Genomic DNA, 23,325 nt, shown 5'->3' with positions numbered 1-23,325 from the left:
GGTTTATGAAGTATTTTGTGACGGAGTATGCAGTGCCCATGAAGGTGGATGCAGTGCCCCCTGTCACAGTGCCCCCTGCAGTTTACCTGAATGTCTAGGCAGTGCTCATGCACTGGATGCAGTGTCTCTCAAGGTGGATGCCTTATGATGTGTTGGAAGATTCAGTGATCATGAATGAGGATGCAGTGATCCTGCAGTCATTGCAGTGCGCATGCAGTGCCACTTCAGCTGGATGAAGTGTTGCTGCAGTGGTTGCAGAGCCAACTGCACTGTCCCTGAATGTTGCAGTCCCCATGCAGTGGATGCAGTGTCCGCCAAGGTGCATGCAGTATGTTGTGATGGAGGATGCAGTGCCCGTGAAGGTGGATGCTGTGATCTGGCATTCGTCGCCGTGCACCCTGCTGTGTCCCTGAATGTGCATGCTCTGAATATGCAGTGGATGCAGTGATCCTGCAGTGATTGCAGTTTGCCTGCATTTCCACATCAGCTGGAAGCAGTGTCCCTGCAGGAGTTGCAGTGCCACCTTCTCTTTCGCTGAAGGTGAATGCAGTACCCATGCAGTGGATGCAGTGTACGTAAATGTTTATGCAGTATGTTGTCACAGAGGATGGAGTGCACATGAAGGCGGATGCAGTCTCCCTGCAGTGGTTTCAGGGACCCCGGCATTGTGCTGGAACGTGGATGCAGGGGTAATGCAGTGGATTCAGGGTCTCACAAGCCAGACGCAGTATGTTTTGTCGGAGGCTGCAGTGCCCATGAAGGTGAGTGCGGTGAACCTGCAGTGGTTGCCGTGCCCCATGTGTTGTCCGGGAATGTGGTTGCAGTGCCCAGGCAGTGGATGCAGTGTCCAAACAAGGTGGATGTCATATGTTGTGATGCAAGATGCAGTGGCCACGAACGTGGATGCAGTGAGCTTGTGCTGAATGCAATGCACCTGCAGTGCGACTTCAGCTGTATGCAGTGTCCCTGCAGTGATTGCAGTATGCAATGCATTGTCTGAGATCGTGGATGCACTGCCCAGGCATTGGATGCAGTGTCCCACAAGGTGCATGCAGGATGCTGATACGGAGGATGCAGTGCCAATTAAGGTGGATGCAGTGATCTGGCAGTGGTTGCAGTGAACACTGGTGTGTCCCTGAATCTGGATGCTGTGAACATGCAGTGGATGGAGTCATCCTGTGGTGATTGCAGTGTGCCTGCATTTCCACATCAGCTGGAAGCAGTGTCCCTGCAGGGGTTACAGTGTACCTAAAGGTTTATGTGGTATGTTGTGACAGAGGATGCAGTGCACATGAAGGTGGATGCAGTGATCCTGCAGTGGTTGCAGTGCCCCCAGCATGGTTCTGGAATGTGGATGCAGTGGTCATGCAGTGGTTGCAGTGACCCTCAAGGTGAATGCCTTATGTTGTGATGGAGCATTCAGTGATCATGAAGGAGGATGCAAAGATCCTGAAGTCATTGCAGTGCACCTGCAGTGCCACTTCAGCTGGCTGCAGTGTCCCTGCAGTGGTTGCAGTGCCCTTTTCTGTGTGTCTGAATGTGGAAACAGTGCCCAGGCAGTGCATGCAGTGTCCCACAAGGTTGATGCAATATGTTTTGTCAGAGGATGCAGTGCCCATGAAGGAGGATGCCAAGAACCTGCAGAGGTTGCAGTGCCCCCTACAGTTTCCCTGAATATGGAGTCTTTGCCCATGGAGTGGATGCAGTGTCCCACAAGGTGGATGCGGTATGTTGTGACGAAAGATGCAGTGCCCACGAAGATGGATGCAGTGAACCTGCAGTGATTGCAGTGTGCCTGCAGTGCCAATTCAGCTGGATGCATTGTTGCTGCAGTAGTTGCACAGCCAACTGCTGTGTCCCTGAACGTGGATGCAGTGCCAAGGCAGTGGATGCAGCGTCCTGCAATGTGCATGCAGTATGTTGTGACAGAGGATGCAGTGCTCATGAAGGTGGATGCAATGATCCTGCAGTGGTTGAAGTTCACCCTGCAGTTTACCTGAATGTGGATGCAGTGCCCAGGCAGTGGATACAGTGTCCCAAAAGCTGGATGCAGTATGTTGTGATGGAAGATGCACTGCCTACGAAGGTGGATGTAGTGAGCCTGTGCTGAATGCAGTGCACCTGCATTGCGACTTCAGCTGTATGCAGAGTCCCTGCAGTGGTTGAAGTGCCCACTGCATTGTCCGAGAATGTGGATGCAGTGCCCAGGCATCAGATGCAGTGTCCCACAAGGTGCATGCAGTATGTTGTGACGGAGGATGCAGTGCCCATGAAGGTGGATGCAGTCATCTGGCAGTGGTTGCAGAGCACCCTGCTGTGTACCTGAATGTGGATGCTGTGAACATGCAGTGGACGCAGTGATCCTGCAATGATTGCAGGGTGCCTGCATTTCACAATCAGCTGGAAGCAGCATCCGTGCAGCGGTCGCAGTGCAACCTACTGTGTCCCTGAAGGTGAATGCAATGCCCATGCAGTGGATGCAGTGGACCTGAAAGTTTATGCAGTATGTTGTGATGGAGGATGCAGTGCCCACAAATGTGGATGCGGTGAACCTGCAGTGGTTGCATTGCCCCATACAGTTTCCATGAATGTGGTTTCAGTGCCCATGCATTGCATGTAGTGTCCCACAATGTGGATTCGGTATGTTCTGACGGAGGATGCAGTGCCCACAAAGGTGGATGCAGTGAGCCTGCAGTGATTGCAGTGCACCTGAAGTCCCAATACAGCATGATGCCGTGTTGCTGCTGTGGTTGCAGAGCCAACCGCAGTGTCCCTGAACGTGGATGCAGTGCCCATGCAGCAGATGAAGCATCCCACCATGTGCATGCAGTATGTTGTGACGGAGGATGCAGGGCCCATGAAGGTGGATGCAGTGATCCTGCAGTGGTTGCAGTGCCCCCTGCAGTTTACCTGAATGTGGATGCAGTGCTCATGCAGAGGATGCATTGTCCCTGAAGGTGAATGTCTTTTGTTGTGATGGAGGATTCAGTGATCATGAAGGAGGATGCAGTGATCCTGCAGTCATTGCTGTCCACCTGCATTGCCATTTCAGCTGGCTGCAGTGTACCGGCAGTTGTTGCAGTGCCCCGTTCTGTGTCCCTCAATGTGGATGCAGTGCCCATGCAGTGGATGCAGAGTACCAAAATGTGGTTGCCGTATGTTGTGACAGAGGATGCAGTGCCCACGAGTTGGATGCAGTGAGCTGGCAGTAATTGCAATACACCTTCAGTGCCACTTCAGATGGACGCAGTGTCCCTGCAATGGTTCCAATGCCCCCTGCATGGTCCTTGTATGTGGATGCAGTGCTCATGCAGTGGATGCAGTGTTCCACAGGTGGATGCCTTATGTTGTGATGGAGGATTCAGTGATCTTGAAGGAGGATGCAGTTTTCCTGCAGTCATTGCAGTGCACCTGCAGTGCCACTTCCGCTGGCTGCAGTGTACCTGCAGTGATTGCAGTGCCCCGTTCTGTGTCCCTGAATGTGGATGCAGGACCCATGAAGGTGGATGCAGTGATACTGCATGGGTGCAGTGCCCTCTCCAGTTCCCTGAATGTGGATGAAGTGCCCATGCAGTAGTTGCAGTGACCCACAAGGTGGATGTCATATGTTGAGATGGAAGATGCAGTGCCCACAAAGGTGGATGCAGTGAGCCAGTGCTGAAAGCAGTGCATCTGCAGTGCAACTTCAGCTGTATGCATTGTCCCTGCAGTGGTTGCCGTGCCACATTCTGTGTCCACGAATGTGGATGCAGTGCCCATACACTGGATGCAGAGTACCAAATGTTGTTTGGCATATGTTGTGACAGAGGATGCAGTGCCCACGAGTTGGATGCAGTGAGCTGGCAGTGATTGTAGTATGCCTTCAGAGCCACTTCAGATGTATGCAGTGTCCCTCCAGGGGTTGCAGTGCCGCTTTCTGTGTCCCTTAAGGTGAATGCAGTGCCCATTCAGTGGATGCAGTGTACCAAAAGCTTTATGCAGTATGTTGTGACGGAGGATGTAGTGCCCATGAAGGTTGATGCTGTGTCCCTGCTGTGGTTGCAGTGCCCCGGCCTTGTCCTGGAATGTGGATGCAGGGGTCATGCAGTGGATGAAGTGTCTCACAAGCTGGATGCAGTATGTTTTGTCAGAGCATGCAGTGCCTGTGAAGGTGGATGCAGTGAACCTGCAGTGGTTGCAGTGCCCCCTACAGTTTCCCTGTATGTGGATTCAGTGCCCATGCAGTGCATACAGTGTCCCACAGGGTGGAAGCAGTATGCTGTGATGGAGGATGCAGTGCCCACGAAGGTGGATGCAGTGAGCCTGCAGTGATTGCAGTGCACTTGCAGTGCCACTTCAACTGGATGCAGTGTTGCTGCAGTGGTTGCTGAGCCAGCTGCAGTGTCCCTGAACGTGGATGCAGTGCCCATGCACTGGATGCAGTGTCCCACAATGTGGATGCAGTATGTTGTGATGGAGGATGCAGTGCCCATGAAGGTGGATGCAGTGATTCTACAGTGGTTGCAGTGCCCCCTGCAGTTTACCTGAATGTGGATGCAGTGCTCATGCAGAGGATGCATTGTCCCTGAAGGTGAATGTCTTTTGTTGTGATGGAGGATTCAGTGATCATGAAGGAGGATGCAGTGATCCTGCAGTCATTGCTGTCCACCTGCATTGCCATTTCAGCTGGCTGCAGTGTACCGGCAGTTGTTGCAGTGCCCCGTTCTGTGTCCCTCAATGTGGATGCAGTGCCCATGCAGTGGATGCAGAGTACCAAAATGTGGTTGCCGTATGTTGTGACAGAGGATGCAGTGCCCATGAGTTGGATGCAGTGAGCTGGCAGTAATTGCAATACACCTTCAGTCTCACTTCAGTTGGACGCAGTGTCCCTGCAATGGTTCCAATGCCCCCTGCATGGTCCTTGTATGTGGATGCAGTGCTCATGCAGTGGATGCAGTGTTCCACAGGTGGATGCCTTATGTTGTGATGGAGGATTCAGTGATCATGAAGGAGGATGCAGTTATCCTGCAGTCATTGCAGTGCACCTGCAGTGCCACTTCCGCTGGCTGCAGTGTACCTGCAGTGGTTGCAGTGCCCGCTGCAGTTTACCTGAATGTGGATGCAGTGCTTATGCAGTGGACACAGTGTCCTTCAAGGTGGATGCCTTATGATGTGTTGGATAATTCAGTGATCATGAAGGAGTATGCAATGATCCTGCAGTCATTGCTGTGCACCTGTAATTCCACTTCAGATTTCTGTAGTGTCCCTGCAGCGGTTGCAGTGCCCCATTCTGTTTCCTGAATGTGGATGCAGTGCCCATGCAGTGAATGCAGAGTACCAAAAGTTAGTTGCCGTTTGTTGTGTCAGAGTATGCAGAGCCCTGGAGTTGGATGCAGTGAGCCGGCAGTGATTGCAGTACGCCTTCAATGCCACTTAGCTGGATGCAGTGTCCCTGCAGTGGTTGCAATGCCCCCTGCATTGTCCTGGAATGTGGATGCAGTGCTCATGCAGTGGATGCTGTGTCCCACAATGTGGAGGCATTGTGGTCTGTTGTAGTATGCAGTGCTGATGAAGGTGAATGTAGTGATCCTGCAGTGATGGCAGTGCGCAAGAAGTGCCACTTCAGCTGGATGCAGTGTTGCTGCAGTGGTTGCAGTGCCCCCTATAGTTCCCTGAATGTGAATGCAGTGCCCATGCAGTAGTTGCTGTGTCTCACAAGGTGGATGTCCTATGTTGTGATGGAAGATGCAGTGCCCACGAGTTGGATGCAGTGATCCTGCAGTGGTTTCAGTGCCCCCTGCAGTTTACCTGAATGTGGATTCAGTGCTCATGCAGTGGATGCACTGTCCCAGAATGTGGAGGCATTGTGGTATGTTGTAGTATGCAGTGCCGATGAAGGAGAATGCAGTGATCCTGCAGTGATGGCAGTGCGCCTGCAGTGCCAATTCTGCTGGATGCAGTGTTGCTGCAGTGGTTGCAGGGCCCACTGCAGTGTCACTGAACGTGGATGCAGTGCCCACGCAGTGGATGCAGGTTCCCACAATGTGCATGCAGTATGTTGTGACGGAGGATGCTGTGCTCATGAAGGCAGATGCAGTGTGCCTGCAGTGGTTGCAGGGCCGCCAGCATTGTGCTGGAATGTGGATGCAGGGGTTATGCAGTGGATTCAGTGTCTCACATGGCGGATGCAGTATGTTTTTTCGGATTATGCAGAGCCCATGAAGGTGGATGCAGTGAACCTGCAGTGGTTGAAGTGCCGCCTGCAGTTTACATGAATGTGGATGCAGGGCTTATGCAGTGGATGCAGTGTCCCTCAATGTGGATGCCTTATATTGTGATGGAGGATGCAGTGAACATGAAGGAGGATGCAGTGCTCCTGCAGTCATTGGAGTGCACATGCAGTGCCACTTCAGCTGGCTGCAGTGTACCTGCAGTGGTTGCAGTGCCCTGTTCTGTGTCCCTGAATGTGGATGCAGTGCTCCTGCAGTGGATGCAGTGTCCCACAATGTCTAGGCATTCTGGTATGTTTTAGTATGCAGTGCAGAGGAATGTGAATGCAGTGTCCTGCAGTGATGGCAGTGCGCCTGCACTGCCACTTCAGCTGGATGCAGTGTTGCTGCAGTGTTTGCAGTACCCCCTGCATTGTCCAGAAATGTGGATGCTGTGGTCAGGCAGTGGATGCAGTGTCCCACAAGGTGGATGCAGTATGTTATGCCGGATGATGCAGTTCTCATGAAGGTGGATGCAGTGTACGTGCAGTGCTTGCAGTGCCCCCCCGCATTGTCCGGGAATGTGGATGCAGTAGTCATGCATTAGATGCAGTGTCCCACAAGTTGGTTGCAGTATGCTGTGATGGAGGATGCAGGGCCCATGAAAGTGGATGCAGTAATGCTGCAGTGGTTACAGTGCCCCCTGCAGTTCCATGAATGTGGATGCAGTGCCCATGCAGTAGTTGCAGTGTCCAACAAGGTGGATGTCATATGTTGTGATGGAAGATGCAGTGCCCACGGAGGTGGATGCAGTGAGCCTGTGCTGAATGCAGTGTGCTTGCAGTGCGACTTCAGCTGTATGCAGGGTCCTTGAAGTGGTTGTAGTGCCCACTTCATTGTCCAAGAACGTGGATGCAGTGCCCAGGCATTGGATGCAGTGTCCCAAAAGGTGCATGCAGTATGTTGTGACGGAGGATGAATGCCCATGAGGGTGGATGCCGTGGCCCTGCAGTGCTTGCAGTGTAGCCTGATATGTCCCTGAATGTGGATGCTGTGCACATGCACTGGATGCAGTGATCCTGCAGTGATTGCAGTCTGCCTGCCTTTCCACATCAACTGGAAGCAGTGTTCCTGCAGGGGTTTACAGTGCCACCTTGTGTGTTCCTGAAGGTGAATGCAGTTCCGATTCAGTGGATGCAGTGTACCTAAAGGTTTATGCAGTATGTTGTGATGGAGGATGCAGTGCCCATGAAGGGGTATGCAGTGTCCCTCCAGTGGTGCAGTGCCCCCGGCATTGTCCTGAAAGGTTGATGCAGTTCCTATGCAGTGGATGCAGTGAATCTTCAGTGATTGCAGTGTGCCTGCAGTGCCACTACAGCTGGATGCAGTGTCCCTGCAGTGGTTGCAGTGCACATTGCATTGTCCGAGAATGTGGATGCAGTGCCCAGACATTGGATGCAGTGTGCCACAAGGTGCATGCAGTATGATGTGCATGCAGTATGATGCAAGGTGTGACGAAGGATGCAGTGCCCATGAAGGTGGATGCAGTGATCCTGCAGTGATTCCAGTGCACCTGCATTTCCACATAAGCTGGGTGCAGTGTCTGTGCAGGGGTTGGAGTGATGTCTTCTGTGTCCCTGAAGATGAATGCAGTGCCCATGCAGTGGAGGCAGTGTACCTAAATGTTTATGCAGAATGTTGTGACGGAGAATGCAGTGCCTATGAAGGTGGATGCAGTGTCCCTGCAGTGTTTGCAGGGCCCCCAGCATTGTCATGGAATGTGGATGCTGTGCTCATGCAGTGGATGCAGTGCGTCACAAGGCAGATGCAGTATGCTTTATTGGAGGATGCAGTGTCCATGAAGGTGGATGCAGTGAACCTGCAGTAGTTGCAGTGCCCCCTACAGTTTCCCTGAATGTGGATGCAGTGCGCATGCAGTGCATGCAGTGTACCACAAGGTGGATGCAATATGTTGTGAAGTAGGATTCAGTGCCCATGATGGACAATGCAGTGATCCTCCAGTCATTGCAGTGCACCTGCAGTGCCTCTTCATCTGGATGCAACGTCCTTCCACTGGTTGCAGTGCACCCTTCTGTGTCCCTGAATGTGGATGCTGTGAACATGCACTGGATGCAGTGATCTTGCAGTGGTTGCAGTGCCACCTTCTGTGTCACTGAAGGTGAATGCAGTGCCCATGAAGTGGGTACAAGGTACCTAAATTCTTTGCAGTATGTTGTGTCGGAGGATGCAGTGCCCCTGAAGGGGGATCCAGTCTCCCTCCAGTGGTTTCAGTGCCCCCGGCATTGTCCTGAAATGTTGATGCAGTGCCTACAATGTGGTTGCAGTGAATCTTCAGTGATTGCAGTGCACCTGCAGTGCCACTTCACCAGGATGCAGTGTAGGTGCAGTGGTTGCAGAGCCCCCTGCCATGTCCCTGAATGTGGATGCTGTGCCAATGCAGTGTCTGCCATGTGACTCAAGGTGGATGCAGTATGTTGTGAAGTAGGATTCAGTGTCAATGAGGGCCGATGCAGTGATCCTGCAGTCATTGCAGTGCACCTGCAGTGCCACTTCTTCTGGATGCCGTGGCCCTGCAGTGCTTGCAGTGTAGCCTGATATGTCCCTGAATGTGGATGCTGTGAACATGCAGTGGATGCAGTGATCCTGCAGGGATTGCAGTGCGCCTGCATTTCCTCATCAGCTGGAAGCAGTGTTGCTTCAGTGGTTGCAGTGCCACCTTGTGTGTCCCTGAAGGTGAATGCAGTGCCCATGCAGTGGAGGCAGTGAACCTAAAGATTTATGCAGTATGTTGTGACGGAAGATCAGTGCACCTGAAGGCGGATGCAGTGTCTCTGCAGTGATTGCATGGACCCCGGCATTGTTCTGGAATTTGGATGCAGGTGTCATGCTGTGGATGCAGTGTCCCACAAGGTGGATGCGGTATGCTGTGACGGAGGATGCAGTGCCCACGAAGGTGGATGCAGTGTGCCTGAATTGATTGCAGTGCGCTTGCAGTGCCACGTCAGTTGGATGCAATGTTGCTGCAGTGATTGCAGTGCCACCTGCATTGTCTTGTAATGTGGATGCAGTGGCCAGGCTCGGGATGCACTCTCCAACAAGTTGGATGTCGTATGTTGTGATGGAGGATGCAGGGCCCATGAAGGTGGATGCAGTGATGCTGCAGTGGTTGCATTGTCCCCTACAGTTCCCTGAATTTGGATGCAGTGCCCATGCAGTAGTTGCAGTGTCCCACAATGTGGATGTCATATGTCGTGATGAAAGATGCAATAACCACTGATGTCGATGCAGTGAGCCTGTGCTAAATGCAATGCATCTGCAGTGCGACTTTAGCTGTATGCAGTGTCCCTGCAGTGGTTGAAGCGCCAACAGCATTGTCCAAGAACCTGGATGCAGTGCCCAGACATTAGAAGCAGTGTCCCACAAGGTTTATGCAGTATGTTGTGACAGAGGTTGCAGTGCCCATGAAGGTGGATGCAGTGATGCTGCAGTGGTTGCAGTGCCATGTACAATTTCCTGAATTTGGATGCAGTTCCCATGCAGTAGTTGCAGTGTCCCACAAGGTGGATGCAGTATGTTGTGACACAGGATGCAATGCCGATGTAGGTGGATGCAGCAGTGCTGAAGTCATGTGCCAGCCAGGCCTGAACCAAGTAGCTGTCAATCTTGAACCACATGTCAGACTCACTTGAAGCATGTGTCAGCCACACTGGCCCACTTGCCAGCCATGCCTGAACCACGTGCCAAACATTCCACAAACACATATGAGCCAGGCTTTAGCAGCACCTCGGCTTTGAATGAGCCACACCTGGGAGATGTGTGAGCCATGCGGGACAAAAGCCTGAATCATGTGTCAGCCACATGGGAGCCAGTGCCGTGGCACGCCTGCATCATGTGTGAGCCATGGCTGAGCTATGCGTGAAACACGCGTGAATGTGTCCTCCACCATGTGTGACCCACACGTGTCGTGTGTGAGCCATGCCTGAATTACACCCGAATCATGTGTGAGCCATGCATGAACCACATGTGAGACACCCTTGAAGCACATCTGAACCATCTGTGAAACACACATGATGGATGATTGAACAACACATGAAGCGTGGGGAGCCACAGATGAAACACAGCTGAGGCATGTGTGAGCCACGTACCAGGCATGACTGAGTATGCGGTAGCCACGTTTCAGCAACCTGTGAGTCACGTGGGAGCCACACCTGTATGGAATGTCACACACATGTGACCAGATGTCTGCCACACATGGATCTTTTGCAATGAATGCCTGAGTCACGTGTCAGCCATGCCTGAGACCTGTGTGATGAATGCCTGAATCGTGTGTCATCCAGGCCTGACACATGTGTGAGCCACACCAGGGTAATGTTTCACACATGCCTGTGTCACATGTCAGCCATGCCTGAACCATGTGCCACCCATGGGTGAACCTTGAACCAGCCACCCATGAACCACCCGAAGGCCATGCACGAATCATGTGTGAAACACACACAGGTGACGTGTCACGCACGCCTGTGTCACGTGGCTGCCTGACCTGAGTCATGTGTCAGCCACCCCTGAATATCGTGTGAGCCACGCCTGAGGCACATCTAAGCCATTCTGATGTCACGTGCCAGCCAGGCCTGAACCAAGTGTGTTTCAGGCGTCGCTGGTGCACAGTTCATGCATGGGTGGTCGGTGGTTCAGGCGAGGCTGACATGTGACCCAGGCATGTGTGAAACATGACTATGGTGTGGCTGACACATGTCTCAGGTGTGGATGACAGGTGACTCAGGCCTTCATCGCACAGTATCCATGCGTGGCATATGCTTGCTTCACCCATGGAGGACATGTCGTTCTCTTGTGGCTCCCATGTGACTCACACATTGCTGGACTGGCACGTGACTTGGCGTGGCTGAGCCTTGACACAGGCATGGTGCACATGTTGTTCAGGCGTGGCTGACACATGACTCAGGTGAGGTGGAAACATGACAAAGATGTGCCTGACAGGTCACACAGGTGTGGTTCACACATGGTTCATGCATGGCCTTCATCACCCAGTATCCATGTGTGATGGAAATGTGATCACGCAGGAGTCACATGCCGTACATGGGTGGCCACCACATGACTACAGGTTGCTGAAAAGTGGCTCCCACAGACTCAGTCATGGCTGCCATGTGGCTCACACATGGCTCAGCTGTTTTTCATGTGTGGCTCCCCTGTGGTTCATGCGTGGTTCAAGCATGCAACATGTGTGTTTTACAGGTTCTTCAGATGTGGTTCAAGGGTGTCTCCCATGTGGTTCCTGCATGGCGCACACATGGTTCAGGTGTAATTCAGGCGTGGATCTCACATGACTCGTCTGGGTCACATTTGGTTGAGGACACTCTCACACATGGTTCAGCCATAGCTCAGCCATGGCTCACACGTGATGCTGGTGTGGCACAGCACTGGCTCCCACGTACCTGACACATGATTCAGGCTTTTGCCTCGTATGGCTCACACATGGCTCAAGTGTGGCACATGCACAGCTGTGGTACTGCACAAGCGTGACTCACCTGTGTTGGTGGCATGGGTGGCACGTGATTCAGGCATGGCAGGCAAGTTGTGCCAGTGTGGCTGACACGTGCTTCAAGTGAGGCTGACCTGTGGTTCAAGTGTGACTGGCACTTGGTTCAGGCCTGGCTGGCATGTGACTTGGCACCACTGAGCCTTGACACAAGCGTGGTTCACACGTTGTTCAGGCGTGGCTGACACATGACTCAGGTGAGGTGGAAACGTGACACAGGCATGCCTGACACATCACGCAGGTGTGGTTCACACAGGGTTCATGCATGGCCTTCGTGTGGTTCAAGGGTGGCTTGTGCATGGTGCACGCATGGGTGGCAGGTGGTTCAGGTGTGGCTAAAATGTGACTCCAGCATGTGTGAAACAGGACTCCGGTGTGGCTGACATATGTGTCAGGCATGGCTGACACGTGACTCAGGCATTCATCGCCCAGTATCCATGTGTGACGGAAAGGTGATAACGCAGGAGTCACATGCCATACATGGGTGGCTCCCACGTGACTACACGTTGATGAAACCTGTCTCCCACATATAAGTCACGGCTGCCACATGGCTCACACATGGCTCAACTGTGTTTCATGTGAGGCTCCCCTGTGGTTCATGTGTGGTTCAAACATGGAACATGTGTGTTTCACAGGTTCTTCAGATGTGGTTCAAGGGTGTCTCCCATGTGGTTCCTGCATGGCTCACACATGGTTCGGGTGTAATTCAGGCGTGGATCTCACACAACTCGTCTGGGTCACATATGGTTGAGGACACTCTCACACGTGGTTCAGGCATAGCTCAGCCATGGCTCACACGTAATGCAGGTGTGCCACAGAACAGGCTCACATGTGGCTGACACATGATACAGGCTTTGGTCACACATGGCTCAAACGTGGTTCAGGTGTGGCTCATGCATGTCTGTGGTGTTGCTCAGTCATTGCTCACATGTGTTTTTGGCATGGGTGGCACGTGGTTCAGGCATGGCAGGCAAGTTGTGCCAGTGTGGCTGACATGTGCTTCACGTGAGGCTGACGTGTAGTTCAAGAGTGGCTGGCAATTTGTTCAGGCCTGGCTGGCAAGTGACTTGGCGCAGCTGAGCCTTGACACAGGTGTGGTTCACACGTTGTTCAGGCGTGGCTGACACATGACTCAGGTGAGCTGGAAACGTGACACAGGCATGCCTGAGACGTCACGCAGATGTGGTTCACACAGGGTTCAGACATGGCCTTCATGTGGTTCAGGGGTGGCTGGTGCATGGTGAACGCATGGGTGGCAGGTGGTTCAGGCGTGGCTGAAATGTGACTCCGGCATGTGTGAAACAGGACTCCGGTGTGGCTGACGCATGTGTCAGGCATGGCTGACACGTGACTCAGGCATTCATCGCCCAGTATCCATGTGTGACGGAAATGAGATCATGCAGGAGTCACATGCTGTACATTGGTCCCTCCCACGTGACTACAGGTTGCTGAAACGTGGCTCCCACATACTCAGTCATGGCTGCCACGTGGCTCACGCATGGCTCAGCTGTGTTTCATGGGTGGCTCCCCTGTGGTTCATGCGTGGTTCAAGCATGGAACATGTGTGTTTCACAGTTTCTTCAGATGTGGTTCAAGGGTGTCTCCCATGTGGTTCCCACATGGCTCACACAGGGTTCGGGTGTAATTCAGGCTTGGATCTCACACGACTCGTCTGGGTCACATATGGTTGAGGACAACTGAGGGCGTGCCACAGAACTGGCTCCCATGTGGCTGACACATGATACAGGCTTTGGTCACGCATGGCTCACACATGATTCAGGTGTGGCTCATGCATGTCTGTGGTGTTGGTCAGGCATGGCTCACATGTGTTTTTGGCATGGGTGGCACGTGGTTCAGGTATGGCAGGCAAGTTGTGCCAGTGTGGCTGACACGTGCTTCAAGTGAGGCTGACCTGTGGTTCAAGTGTGCCTGGCACTTGGTTCAGGCCTGGCTGCCATGTGACTTGGTGTGGCTGAGCCTTGACACAGGTGTGGTTCACACGTTCAGGAGTGGCTAACACATGACTCAGGTGAGGTGGAAACGTGACACAGGCATGCCTGACTCATCACGCAGGTGTGGTTCACACTAGGTTCGTGCATGGCCTTCGTGTGGTTCAGGGGTGGCTGGTGCATGGTGCACTCATGGGTGGCTGGTGGTTCAGGCGTGGCTGAATTGTGACTCTGGCATGTGTGAAACAGGACTTCGGTGTGGCTGACACATGTGTCAGGCATGGCTGACACGTGACTCAGGCATTCATCGCCCAGTATCCATGTGTGACCGAAATGAGATCATGAAGGAGTCACATGCCGTACATGGGTGGCTCCCACGTGACTACATGTTGATGAAATGTGGCTCCCACATACTCAGTCAAGGCTGCCACATGGTTCACGCATGGCTCAGCTGTGTTTCATGGGTGGCTCCCCTGTGGTTCATGGGTGGTTTAAGCATGGAACATGTGTGTTTCACAGGTTCTTCAGATGTGGTTCAAGGGTGTCTCCCATGTGGTTCCTGCATGGTTCACATTTGGTTCAGTGTAATTCAGACGCGGATCTCACACGACTCGTCTGGGTCACATATGGTTGAGGACACTCTCACACGTGGTTCAGACATAGCTCAGCCATGGCTCACATGTGACGCAGGCGTGTCACAGAACTGGCTCCCATGTGGCTGATACATGATACAGGCTTTGGTCACGCATGGCTCACACATGGTTCAGGTGTGGCTCATGCATGTCTGTGGTGTTGGTCAGGCGTGGCTCACATGTGTTTTTGTCGTGGGTGGCAAGTGGTTCAGGCATGGCAGGTGACAAGTAAAAATGGCAAACAATAGGATATATTGGAGTATATGAGGAAGCCATTTGGTATAAACCTAATTCGGTCTGACTTCTTTTTTCCTCCAAAAGGGCCTGGCTGGCTATTGAGCAAGCATTGCATATCTGCTTAGACATTTCCTATGGCCAGAACAAAGACCCTTGAGATAAAGATGCAACTCCCCCCCCAACATTAGCATTTTTCCTTAGGCTAGGAACTGATTGCTGCACTCACCTCCCAGCTCACCTGTGACCACCCAGCTGGAGACAACAGACTACCACCCTGCTGTGTTCACCGAGACAGAAGACCTACCTGCTATTTCCATCAATCACTGTGCCGACAGAGTAGTCTCGCAACTATTGTAAAAGGGACATTCCAGTCATATGTGAAACATCCTCTTTGAGGGTATATAACGACCCTGTATACCCCCCACCCCATTGGACTGCTCTGTTCCTTTGTGGAAAGACTCTCCCGGGTTATAATCCTCAGATTTAAGCTCAGAATAAAATGACCCAAATTTTCATTTATAGATTTTATATGGATTATTTTCGTCGACACAGACAAGTTGTGCCAGTGTGGCTGACACATGCTTCAAGTGAGGCTGACCTGTGGTTCAAGTGTGACTGGCACTTGGTTCAGGCCTGGCTGGCACGTGACTTGGCGCGGCTGAGCCTTGACACAGGTGTGGTTCACACGTTGTTCAGGCGTGGCTGACACATGACTCAGGTGAGGTGGAAACGTGACACAGGCGTGCCTGACATGTCACGGGTGTGTGGTTCACACAAGGTTCATGCATGGCCTTCATGTGGTTCAGGGATGGCTGGTGCATGGTGCACGCATGGGTGGCAGGTGGTGCAGGCATGTCTGAAATGTGACTCTGGCATGTGTGAAACAGGACTCCGGTGTGGCTGACACATGTGTCAGGCATGGCTGACACGTGACTCAGGCATTCATCGCCCAGTATCCATGTGTGACAGAAATGTGATCACGCAGGAGTCACATGGTGTACATGGGTGGATCCCACGTCACTACAGGTTGCTGAAACGTGGCTCCCACATACTCAGTCATGGCTGCCACGTGGCTCACGCATGGCTCAGCTGTGTTTTATGGGTAGCTCCACTGTTGTTCATGCGTGGTTCAAGCATGGAACAAGTGTGTTTCACGGGTTCTTCACATGTGGTTCAAGGGTGTCTCCCATGTGGTTCCTGCATGGCTCACACATGGTTCGGGTGTAATTCAGGCGTGGATCCCACACGACTCATCTGGGTCACATATGGTTGAGGACACTCTCACACGTGGTTCAGGCATAAGTCAGTCATGGCTCACAAGTGATGCAGGTGTGCCACAGAACTGGATCCCATGTGGCTGACACATGATACCGGCTTTGGTCATGCCTGGCTCACACATGGTTCAGGTGTGGCTCATGCATGTCTGTGGTGTTGGTCAGGCGTGGCTCACATGTGTTATTGGCATGGGTGGCACATGGTTCAGCCATGGCAGGCAAGTTGTGCCAGTGTGGCTGACACATGCTTCAAGTGAGGCTGACCTGTGGTTCAAGTGTGACTGGTACTTGGTTCAGGCCTGGCTGGCACGTGACTTGGCACGGCTGAGCCTTGACACAGGTGTGGTTCACATGTTGTTCAGGCGTGGCTGACACATGACTCAGGTGAGGTGGAAACGTGACACAGACGTGCCTGACATGTCACGGGTGTGTGGTTCACACAAGGTTCATGCATGGCCTTCGTGTGGTTCAGGGATGGCTGGTGCATGGTGCACGCATGGGTGGCAGGTGGTTCAGGTGTGGCTGAAATGTGACACAGGCATGTGTGAAACAAGACCCTGGTGTGGCTCACACATGTCTCAGGCATGGCTGACACATTACTCAAGCATGCATCCCACAGGATCCATGTGTGGCAGACTTGTTGTCACGCGTGTGTGACATGTTGTACAGGTGTGGCTCCCACGTTACTCACAGGTTGCTGAAACATGGCTCCCGCATACTCACTCATGGCTGGCACATGGCTCACACGTCTCAGCTGTGTTTCATGTGTGGCTCCATTGCGGGTCATGTGCGATTCAAGCATTGCACATGTGTGTTTCACAGGTGGTTTAGATGTGCTTCAAGGGTGTCTCATATGTGGTTCATGCATGGCTCACACATGGTTCGGGTGTAGTTCAGGCGTGGCTGACACACGACTCTTGTGGGTCACATATCGTAGAGGACACGTTCACCAGTGGTTAAGGCATAGCTCAGCCATGGCTCACACGTGATGTAGGAATGCCACAGCACTGGCTCCCATGTATCTGACACATGATTCAGGCTTTTGCCAGGCATGGCTCACACATGGCTCATGTGTGGCACTTGGACAGCTGTGGTACTGCTCAAGCGTGACTGACATGTGTTTGTGGCATGGTTGTCACGTGGTTCAGGCATGGGAGGGGAGTTGTGCCAGTGTGGCCGACACGTGCTTCAAGTGAGGCTGACCTGCGGTTCAAGTGTGACTGGCACTTGGACCAGGACGGGCTGGCACAAGATATCGGCACGGCTGAGACGTGACTCAGGCGTGGCCCACACCTCATGGAGGCGTGGCTGACACATGACTCAGGTGAGGTGGCCACGTGACACAGGCGTGGGTGACATGTCACCTGTGTGTGGTTCACACATGGCTCATGCATGTCCTTCGTGTGGTTCAGGGGTGGCTGGTGCAGGGTGCACGCATGGGTGGGAGGTGGTTCAGGCATGGCTGACATGTGACACAGGCATGTGTGAAACCAGACCCTGCTGTGGCTCACACATGTCTCAGTCATGGCTGACACGTGACTCAGGCATACATAGCACAGAATCCATGTGTTTCACACATGTGGTCATGCATGAGTGACATGCCATACAGGTGTGGCTCCCACATGACTCACAGATTGATGAAACGTGGCTCCCGCATACTCAGTCATGCCTGGCACGTGGCTCACGCATGGCTCAGCTGTGTCATCCACACCTGAGACATGTGTCAGCCACACCATAGTCATGTTTCACACATGCCTGGGTCACATGTCAGCCTCGCCTGAACCACCGACCACCCATGCATGAACTGTGCACCAGCGACGCCTGAAACACATGAAGGTAGTGCATGAACCGTGTGTGAACCACACCTGCGTGACGTGTCAGGCACTCCTGTGTCCTTCAGCCACCTCACCTGTGTCATGTGTCAGTCTTGCCTGAATAACGTGTGAGCCACGCCTGAGTCACTTCTCAGCTGTGCCGATGTCACATGCCATCCAGGCCTGAACCAAGTGCCAGTCACACTTGAACCACAGGTCAGCCTCACTTGAAGCACGTTTCGCCACACTGGCACAACGTGCCCGCCATGCCTGTCCCATGTGCCCACCATGAGACAAACAAATGTGAACCATGCCTGAGAAACACCTCAGCCATGCATGAGCCACACCTTAGCCATGTGGGAGCCATGCGTGACAAAAGCCTGAATCATGTGTCAGCCACAGGTGACCCAGTTCTGTGGCATGCCTGCATCACTTGTGAGCCATGGCTGAGCTAGGACGGAACCACATGTGAAAGTGTTCTCTACCACATGTGAGCCAACTAGTTCGTGTGTGAGCCATGCCTGAATCACACCCGATCCATGTGTGAGCCATGCATGAACCACATGTGAGACACACTAGAACCACATCTGAAACACACATGTTCGATGCTTGAACCACGCATGAACCACAGGGGAGCCACACATGAAACACAGCTGAGCCATGCGTGAGCCACGTGCCAACATGACTGAGTATGTGGGAGCCCCGTTTCAGCAACACGTGAGACCCGTGGGAGCCACACCTGTACAGCATGTCACACACACGTGCCCACACGTCTGCCACACATGGATACTGTGCGATGAATGCCTGAGTCACATGTCACCAACACCCGGCATGTTTCACACATGCCTGAGTCACATGTCACCCATGCCTGAACCACCAGTCACCCAAGCCTGAACCACGCCTCAGCCACACCTGAACAAAATGCATGCCATGCCTGAGTCACGTGTCAGAAACGCCAGAGCCACATGTGAGCAAGGTCGGATCAACGCCCCACCCATGTGTGAGCCTCACCAGAGAAATGTGTTAGCCATGTGTGACACACTCCTGAATCGTGTGTCAGCCACACCTGACCCCGGGCAGAGGAACGCCTGAACTACATGTGAGCCATGGCTCAGCCATGGCTGAACCACCTGCGAGCCATGCCTGAATCACGGATGAAAGCTCCCTGAACCATATGAGACCTCCACGTGAGTCATGTGTGAGCCACACCTGAGTTCCACCTGAAACACGTGTGACACACTCAAACCACATGTGAAGCACGTGTGAAGCACATATGTTCAATGCTTGAACCACACATGAGGCACATGGGAGCCGCACATGAAACCTGGCTGAGCCATGCGTGGGCCACTTGCCAGACACACCTGAGTATGTGGGAGCCTCATGTCAGCAACATGTGAGTCACGTGGGAGCCGCAAGAGAACAACATGTCCCCCATGGGTGAAGCAAGTGTATGCCACATATGGATACTGTGCGATGAAGGCCTGAGTCACGTGTCAGCCATGCCTGAGACATGTGTCAGCCACACCATAGTCATGTTTCACACATGCTTGGGTCACATGTCAGCCTTGCCTGAACCACCGGCCACCCACGCGTGAACTGTAAACCAGACACGCCTGAAACACATGAAGGCCATGCATGAACCATGTGTGAACCACACCTGCATGACCTGTCAGGCACTCGTGTGTCCTTTGGCCACCTCACCTATGTCATGTGTCAGCCTTGCCTGAATAATGTGTGAGCCACGCCTGAGTCACTTCTCAGCCATGCTGAAGTCACATGCCATCCAGGCCTGAACCAAGTGCCAGTCACACTTGAACCACAGGTCAACCTCACTTGAAGCACGTGTCACCACACTGGCACAACGTGCCCGACATGCCTGTCCCACGTGCCCACCATGAGACAAACACACGTGAGCCACGCCTGAGCAACACCTCAGCCATGCATGAGCCACACCTTAGGCATGTGGGAGCCATGCGTGACAAAAGCCTGAATCATGTGTCAGCCACAGGTGAGCCAGTTCTGTGGCACGCCTGAATCACTTGTGAGCCATGGCTGAGCTAGGCCAGAACCACGTGTGAAAGTGTCCTCTACCATATGTGAGCCACACTAGTTCACGTGTGAGCCACGCCTGAATCACACCCGATCCATGTGTGAGCCATACATGAACCGCATGTTAGACACCCTTGAACCACATCTGAAACACACATGTTTGATGCTTGAACCACACATGAACCACAGGGGAGCCACACATGAAACACAGTTGAGCCATGGGTGAGCCATGTGCCAGCAATGACTGAGTACATGGGAGCCCCGTTTCAGCAACACGTGAGACCTGTGGGAGCCACACCTGTATGGCATGTCACACATGCGTGCCCAGACGTCTGCCACACATGGATACTGTGTGGTGAAGGCCAGAGTCCCGTGTCAGCCATGCCTGCGTCATGTGTCCTCCCCAAATCAGAAAAGTGCCAGACACACCTGAATCACCTGTCACTCCCATCTGAACCACATCAGGCACACCTGAGCCATGTGTCAACTGCGACACACCAAGTGTCAGCCACACAGCAATCACGTGTCATTGTGGCCTCAATGAAGCATCACACTCCACTGGAAACCATGTCCGACACACCTGAATCACATGCCTGAAACACATGTCAGGAATGCCTGAGTCTCGTGTCAGACATGCCTGAGCCAAGTGCCAACCATGCCAGAGCCAAGCCCAAGCCAGGCATGAGTCTCACCTGACACATGTGTTAGCCATGTGTGACAAACTCCTGAATCATGTGTCAGCCACACCTGGCCCTGGTCTGAGGCTCGCCTGAACTCCATGTGAGCCATGGCTACGCCATGCCTGCACCACGTGTGAGCCACGCCTGAATCACGGGTGAAATACTCCTCAACCATAGGTGACACGCACATGAGCCGTGTGTTAGCCACACCAGCGTTACCCCTGAACCATTTGGGAGCCACACCTGAACAATCACTGAACCACATGAGACACACTTGAACCACATGGGAAACACGTGTGAAGCACACACGTTGAAGGCTTGAACCACACGAGAAGAACAAGGGAGCCACTCGTGAAACATGGCTGGGCCATGCCTGAGACACTTGCCTGCCACGTCAGAGTAGGTGGGAGCCATGTGTCAGCAGCGAGTGAGTCACGAGTGTGCCACACATGAACGGCATGTAACCCATGCATGAGTCACATGTCTGCCATTCCTGCATCATGTGTCAGCCACACCTGAAACACCTGGCACCCCTGTGTGAACCGCACAACAGCCACCCCTGAGCCAGGGAAATGCCATGCATGAACCAGATGCCAGCCACACCTGTGTGATGTCACAGGCACGCCTGTGTCACGTGGCTGCTTCACCTGAGTCATGTGTCAGCCATGCCTGAAAGACGTGTGAGCAACATCTGAGTCTCATCTCAGCCATGCTGAGGTCACATGCCATCCACGACTGAACCATGTGCCAGTCCCAATTTAACCACACGCCCGCCTCACTTGAAGCATGTGTCTGCCACCTGTCTTCCATGCCTGAACCACGTGCCAACCATGCCACAATTAAGTGTGAGCCAAGCCTGAGCAGCACCACATCCATGCATGAGCCACACCTCAGCCGTGTGGGAGACATGCGTGACAAACGCCTGAATCTTGTGTCAGCCACATGCGACCCAGTTCTGTGGCGTGCCTGCATCACATGTGAACCTTGGCTGAGCTGCACCTGAACCATGTGTGGGCCATGGCTAAAGGATGATTGAAAGTCTCCTGCAGCATTTGTGACACACAAGTCATGTGTGAGCCATGCCTGAATTACATCTGAACCGTCTGTGAGCCACAACTGAACCATGCCTGAACCACATGTGAGGCACCCTTGAACCACATCTGAACCACATGGGAAGCACCCATGTTCAATGCTTGAACCACACATGAACTTAGGTGAGCCACACATGAAACACAGCTGAGGCATGCATGAGCCACGTGCCAGCAATGACTGAGTATTTGGGGGCCATGTTTCAGCACCGTGGGAGCCACAACTGTACGACATGTCCCACATGTGACCACAGGCCTGCCAGGCATTTATAATGTGCAATGAATGCCTGAGTCGCATGTGGGCCATGCCGGTGTCATGTGTCAGCCCCACATCCGAAAATTGCCAGCCACACCTGAATCACCTGTCACCCACATCTGAAACACGTCAGCCACGCCTAAGCCATGTGTCAACTGTGACACACCAAGTGTAAGCCACACAGCAATCACGTGTCACTGCGGCCTGAACGAAGCATCACATACCACTGGAACCCGTGTGTGACACGACTTAATCCCATGACTGAAACAGATGCCAGCAACGCCTGAATCTCGTGTCAGACTTGCCTGAGCCACGTGGCAACCATGCCAGAGACACGCCCAAGCATGGCGTGAGCCTAAACTGAGACATGTGTTAACCATGTGTGACAAACTCCTGAATCATGTGTCAGCCACACCTGGCCCTGGTCTGAGGCTCGCCTGAACTACATGTGAGCCATGGCTGAGCCATGCCTGCACCACATGTCAGCCACGCCTGAATCACGGGTGAAATAATCCTCAACCATAGGTGACACACACATGAGCCGTATGTGAGCGACACCTGGGTTACACCTGAACCCTTTCGTAGCCACACCTGAACCATGACTGAACCACATGTGTCACACTTGAACCACATGGGAACCACGAGTGAAGCACCCATGTTCAATGCCTGAACCACACGTGAGCCACATGGGAGCCACTCGTGAAACATGACTCGGCCCTGTGTCAGCCATGTGCCAGGCACGTCTGAGTAGGTGGGAGCCATGGGTCAGCAAAAAGTGAGTCACGTGTGTCCCACACATGGACAACACGTCACCCATGCATGAAACACACGTCTGCAATGCATGGATAATGTGTGATGAGTTCCTGTGTTACGTGTCAGTCGTGCCTGCGTCATGTGTCAGCCACACCTGAAACACTTGGTACCCAGGTGGGAACTAGGCAACAGCCACCCCTGAGACATGTGAAGGCCATGCATGAACCAGGTGCGAGCCACATCTGCGTGATGTGACAGACACGCGTGTGTCACGTGGCTGCCTCACATGAGCCGTGAGTCAGCCATGCCTGAAAAACGTGTGAGCCACACCTGAGTCTCATCCAAGCCATGCTGAAGTCACCTGAGAACCATGACTGAACCATGTGCCAGTCCCAATTTAACCACATGCCAGCCTCACTTGAAGCATGTGGCAGCCATGCTCGAGCCACCTGCCTGCCATGCCTGAACCACGTGTCAACCATGCCACAAACAAGTGTGAGCCACGCCTGAGCAGCACCACAGCCATGCATGAGCCATACCTCAGCCGTGTGGGAGCCATGCGTGACAAATGCCTGAATCATGCACCAGCCACATGTGACCCCATTCTGTGGCGTGCCTGCATCTCATGTGAGCCTTGGCTGAGCTGCACCTGAACCATGTGTGAGCCATGCCTAAATCATGTGTGAAAGTCTCCTGTAGCATTTGTGATGAACACAAGTCATGTGTGAGCCATGCCTGAATTACATCTGAACCGAGTGTGAGCCACAACTGAACCGTGCCTGATCCACGTGTGAAGCACCCTTGAACCACATTTGAAGCCCATGGGAAGCACA

The sequence above is a fragment of the Equus caballus genome, chromosome 25 (assembly GCF_041296265.1).
Source record: "Equus caballus isolate H_3958 breed thoroughbred chromosome 25, TB-T2T, whole genome shotgun sequence".
In the NCBI taxonomy this organism is placed as follows: domain Eukaryota; kingdom Metazoa; phylum Chordata; class Mammalia; order Perissodactyla; family Equidae; genus Equus; species Equus caballus.
This window is presented reverse-complemented; position numbering follows the sequence as displayed.